This window comes from Triticum aestivum, chromosome 3D (assembly GCF_018294505.1).
Source record: "Triticum aestivum cultivar Chinese Spring chromosome 3D, IWGSC CS RefSeq v2.1, whole genome shotgun sequence".
NCBI lineage: Eukaryota > Viridiplantae > Streptophyta > Magnoliopsida > Poales > Poaceae > Triticum > Triticum aestivum.
This window is the reverse complement of record NC_057802.1, coordinates 356,114,947-356,120,574: the sequence shown is the minus strand read 5'-3', so window position 1 is coordinate 356,120,574 and position 5,628 is coordinate 356,114,947. Positions and strand designations below refer to the sequence as shown.

The following is a 5,628-nucleotide window of genomic DNA, read 5'->3' as shown; positions in this document are numbered from 1 at the left end:
TTCATAATCCTTATCAATAACAAAGATAGGTGAAGTAGCAAAAGCGGGATCATATTTCATTCTAGCATTTAAGGATTTTTCTTTCAGCTTAACAAACAATTTCTTAAGATCCTCTCTACATTGCAAGCAAAGAAGTCTCTAGCAGTTTCTTCATCCATAACATAACCTTCAGGAACGACAGGCAATTCATATCTAGGGGGAGAATCATAATCATGATCTTCAATAATATCATCAGTTTCAGTAATTTCATTCTCTCTAACCCTAGCAAGTTGTTCATCAAGAAATTTACCTAGTGGCACAGTATTATCAAGCACAGAAGTAGTATCATAAGCATCATTCAAAGCAGAAGTGGCATCATCAATAACATGCGACATATTGGAATCAATAGCAGGTGTAGGTGTCTGCAAGTTTACTCAAAACAAAAGGAGAACCAAGTGCAGAGCTAGAAGGCAGTTCCTTACCTCCCCTCGTAGTTGGAGGAAAAATCTTGGTTCTTTCGTCTTTCAAATTCCTCATAGTGATCAACAGATATAAATCCCAAGTGACTTAGAGAATAGAGCTATGCTCCCCGGTAACGGAGCCAGAAAAAGGTCTTGATAACCCACAAGTATAGGGGATAGCAACAGTTTTCGATGCTAGAGTATTCAACCCAAATTTATTGATTCGACATAAGAGGAGTCAAAGATTATTCTTCAGTATTAGCAGCTGAGTTGTCAATTCAACCACAACTGAAAGACTTAATATCTGCAGCAAAGTATCTATTTATATTAAAAAGTACTTGAGGGGATCATCGGAATAAAGATAATTAGCTAGAAAATCCTACAATAATTAGAAACATCTGGCCTTTAATTCGGTGGGCCTAATTCCATTGAAAAACTAGAATCATTAGATCTTCGTAAACCAGGTGGACCCACACCCTACGCATAATAAAAGAAACTAAACAGAGTTTCAAAAAACAAATTGAACAGCACACTCACGCGTACATGGTACACGGACGTCCCACAATATAAAAAATTTATCAGCACACATACGCACGTACATGGTAGAATGACCAAACTCTCAGGTTCTTTTTTTGCAAAGTAGGCGGACGCCCCACAATATAAAAAATTGATCAGCACACACACGCACGTACATGGTACAATGACCAAACTCTCACGCTTCTTCTTTTTTTGCAAATAACTCTTGGCCTCTCACAATCCTGTACAAAGATACAATTTCTCAAGACATAACCAAACTCTCTCAATAGTGTATAGAGATACTATCTCTCCAAATAGAACCAAAACCTGACGTTCGCTTATACATAGATAAAGTCTCTCAGAACATAACCAAACTCTCTCAATAGTGTATAGAGATACTATCTCTCCAAATAGAACCAAAATCTGATGTTCGCTTATACATAGATAAAGTCTCTCAGCATCCAAATAGCCTCTCCTTCCATCGTGCAAACGTGATCAACTCAGCTATCCCTGAAATATCTTCACCAGGCAATGCTTCGACCACCCCAAAACGTCATTGTCCTCTAGATTTTAGAGTACCGCTGGTACATCATCTTCCTCCGGCAAATAACACTTCGACGTCAACTTCCTCCAACAAGTGGCACTTCAGCATCGTCTTCCTGCATCAGTCACCAACCCCTAAATCTCCTGTTGGTTATCCTCGGTTGTAGTCAACTCCGTCGAGAGATCAAACCGCCTCCAGTAACTACCATCTCACAGAATTATAGCGGGCTCCTCAACTATAATTTGGGGTTGTGGAATAGCTTCCATAGGTCTTAAGTCCATTAAGAAGCAAATGGCACTGCAATATGGTATCCACTTGGAGTTTGTAGATCAAATGATGTTTCACATAATATTTTGCCTGAGTACCTAAGTAATTCTGTTAAAAAAAGTACCTCATTAATCAGGTAGAGATGGCTTTGTCCAGCTGCTACTAAGAAATACTCAATATTTGTGCCTTCACGTGATGATTGGTGCTTAAGATCATCTTTATCATTAAAGATTTCTGCAGAAAGAAAGTTGGTCTCCTTTACTTCTAAGACAAACAAATACTTGTAAGGTGAGAAGTAATAAAAATAATGAATCTTCATAAACTTGAGCATTAATCTTAAATCAGTGGTGGTGGCCCCACCATTGGGACAAGCAGGGCCAGCTTGCCCAGGTCTCAAGCAGCGGAGCAAGGTACTCCCCTGTCCAAAGACCAGTGGGCACATCGCCATTGAGCTTCATAGTCGTCCGTCGCCCTAAAAAAGCATAAATTCTAGGTTTGCGACAATCTATAATAATATTATGATGTAATCCTGTTTAACTTTATATTTGCATTCTCTATTGTGTAGGAATAATCAATGAAAATAGAAAAGGTGGGCCATATAGCAAGGAATTTGAGAAAACCTGCCAAGGTGGTTAAAACAAATCCAATATGCAATCCAACAAGGTGATCCATCACTAATCGTGAAACTTTTATATGTGGTATCTCAAGAATGTTACAACTAAAAAGGCAACAATTCTAATGAGGCACAAGAGGAGGAGAATGAAACTGCGAGACAAGAAAAATAGACGGCTTTCAATCATGCATAGGGATGTCCCACACTACACAGCTACACCAAAAGAACAACCTTTGATCCACGTGAAGTAAGAAAATCTTCACAAAGTTTTACCCTTATGTGTATCATCATCCATTTGGTTCTAAATTTTACCACTAATGATGCACAACTGGTAGTATAGTATACATGAAGCAAATTATGTACCTTGCTTATGCTTTGCACATCAATTCTTCTATCTTTGTCCTCCAATTTTTTTGACCATAAAAATATTCCTTCATTAACTCAATGGATTTGATGTACTAAAATTATATCGCACACATTTTACCATGAACAAGTGGTTATAAAGTCCGGTCGCCCATGCATTTCCACATCTTCAAGTGCAGCTAATTTAAATTGCTCTATTAAATCACAAAAAACATGTTACATTTGGTTCTACCTATAGCTATGAAGTATGCTTTCAAGAAAATCATGATAAAACATACCCATGCACTCTGTCTAAACCAATACTGAGGGAAAAAATGTTCCATTACCACAAGGAACTATGTCCTGTAAAAATGTTCATCATGTACATTGACCACCACCACGAGTAATAAATTGCTTATGAATGAAATTCCATATCTTACTTCTACTAATTGGTATTTATGTTTATGGAGGGCAATTAACTCAACAGACAAAACTAAAGAGGCAAGACTACATAGAAAAGAGAAATACAAAGCATGAGGGTTGCAGAACAATCGACAAAAAAGAAGCACTAATCAGCTAGACTGGTGAGACTATGAGGTAAGCAACAATAAAATACAATCAACATCTAAAATCTGGACATTCATGAACCTCATTTATGTTATGTACATGTACATGACTAAAAGTAACAAAAAGTGTACATTACTAAAAGTAACAAAAAGTAAACATGAAAGAAGCAAACCCCAAATACTTTTTCGTCTTTTCAGTATCAACAATACGAGACATTACTAATATTAAAATTGATGGCAAATTCAGAAACTTGGACAAGGCATTGGAAAGGAATGGTATGGGAACTTGGGGCTTCGAAAAACCAAGATACAAGTGTGAATGACGGGGTGGAATTTTTGAAGAAAGAACTTTCAATAGAGCGAAAAGCATGCCATCTTTAGGACTATGCTGACAACAGGGAAACGTTGTTTTGCCACCATTCAGAGAGCCACCGATTTACCTTGCACTGCAAACAATACTGAAAATAAAAACAGACTTAGCTACGCTAACATGATATGGCAGGACATATATGGTCTACTACCGTACCGAAGTATTGCAAACATGCATCAACATTTGGTGGAAATAAATCATTAATACCAAACATGGATAATCTATATCATGTGACTTCATCGACACATTGTTATATTTTATATGTACAATGGAATCAAACCTCTTCATATTTACTGATTAAATCTTAATTTGTCTTTGGAAAGTATTGAAACTATAGCTAACCATAAATATACTAATTATTTCTTAAGTTTGTTAAATATTAATATGGGTAGAGGGGCTAACACTGCCAATGTCAGTCCCAAGCCTAGAAAAGGTGGATGGGGAATAATCGAATTAACACTACGCTGTAAGATGTATTTGGCATTCATAAGTTACTATCATCATTTAGTACCTTTACGATAAGTCAGCCAAAAGAAAATCAAGAGCAGCCAGTATACATAATGATATAAAAACCATAAACTGAAACGTTAATCGCTAAAAAGCACTACCTTATTTGATTATATTAGTTCAATCGGATAAGAGGAAGGAGGACTTGCAGGTGAAAATATTCGATGACCTAGCCGGGCTGCCTCTGTCAATGATGAAGGCAAATTTTTGGACTACATCACTTTGGGACAGCAATGACGCATCCGGGTCAGAACTTGGGGACAACAATGCCCCCATGAACCTCACACTTGCATAGGATAGAAGCTAGCACATCGCCTACATGCTGACCGCAAAAGTGCCGCCGAATTCGACGAGCTCTCAAGTCCGCTGATTCAGTTATCATATGTGCGCACACATATACTTACATTCTTTCTAATTTCGCTAATTACTATCTACGTCATTCAACACTTATAGAGCTCTTAAAAAAGGAATCACATGTTTTTTGCAAGATTTGAAGGAAAAATGAAGAAACATGTTCACTTAACAGGCATTTCCTTAAGTACATTATGATGGTTCAATCGCAAAAAACAAAGGAAATGGTTACAAAATAAATAAATATATGACTCAGTGAGGAAAAGAAAAAATGGGGACCTGCTGGTCGAACTTCGAAGAATGTTGGAGATGTGGAGGATGCGTCTGGCTGGCGCTCTAGCGTCAGAAAACGTCTCCAGCATCATCATACTAAAGATGGATCAAAGCTCGCTGCGGGAGACAAAATCCACGCCCACATCACCTGCACCGACGCCGAGAGTAACATCACCTTGCAGATCGACGATCTCGCCTCCTCCCTTGCGCAGCTCCACCTTGGCCCTGCTACCCCCTCCATCGCCGTTTACGAGACAAACCAGCCGCCGTCGGAGGTCACCCTATGGCCGCCCCAACGAATCGAGCGGCGGGGCTGGCTGCAAGTGAGGCGAGCAAGCTCAGGGCACCGAATCAATGCAGCAAGCTGATGGGAGCTATCCAGTGGCAGCAATCTGGGAGTGAGCGGAGAGAAAGAGGATCGGGCAAGAGCAACATGTGGCTGTGTGAAAGTGTAAATGGGAAAGAGGATTTTTTTTATTCGGGGTGCGTACGAAAGAATATGTGTGTTCGCTAGCTAGGTGCCTAGGTCCATCTGCGTGAGACTGTATTCCACCAGTAGAAAATTTTAACCTTTTTAAAAACAATGCTCTACAAAAAAGTTCTATTCAGAAGTCGAGAATGCTATACATAATAGGGAAAAGGAAGACATAGCATCGTGGGACCTATGAAACCAAAAACGTTTTGTACATGTACTTATATACTCCCTCCATTGCTAAATATTTGTCTTTCTAGAGATTTCAAATGGTCACCACATACGGATGTATATAGACATATTTTAGAGTGTAGATTCACTCATTTTGTTCCGTATGTAGTCACAATTTGAAATCTGTAGAAAGACA

At 38.7% G+C, this 5,628-nt stretch overlaps 1 long non-coding RNA gene across 2 annotated transcripts; it reads right to left on the bottom strand.

Moving 5' to 3' along the window:
* Nucleotides 1–1,129: 1,129 nt before the first annotated feature.
* On the bottom strand, nt 1,130–5,262 carry LOC123078862 (uncharacterized). Of its 2 annotated transcripts, XR_006437750.1 has the most exons (4): nt 4,796–5,262; nt 2,128–3,746; nt 1,892–2,001; nt 1,130–1,797 (listed from the first exon to the last, which is right to left on the bottom strand). It is a non-coding gene; the product is annotated as an uncharacterized lncRNA (long non-coding RNA). The 2 variants fall into 2 exon arrangements; XR_006437749.1 differs by having other exon boundaries at nt 2,128–5,259.
* Nucleotides 5,263–5,628: the final 366 nt, after the last annotated feature.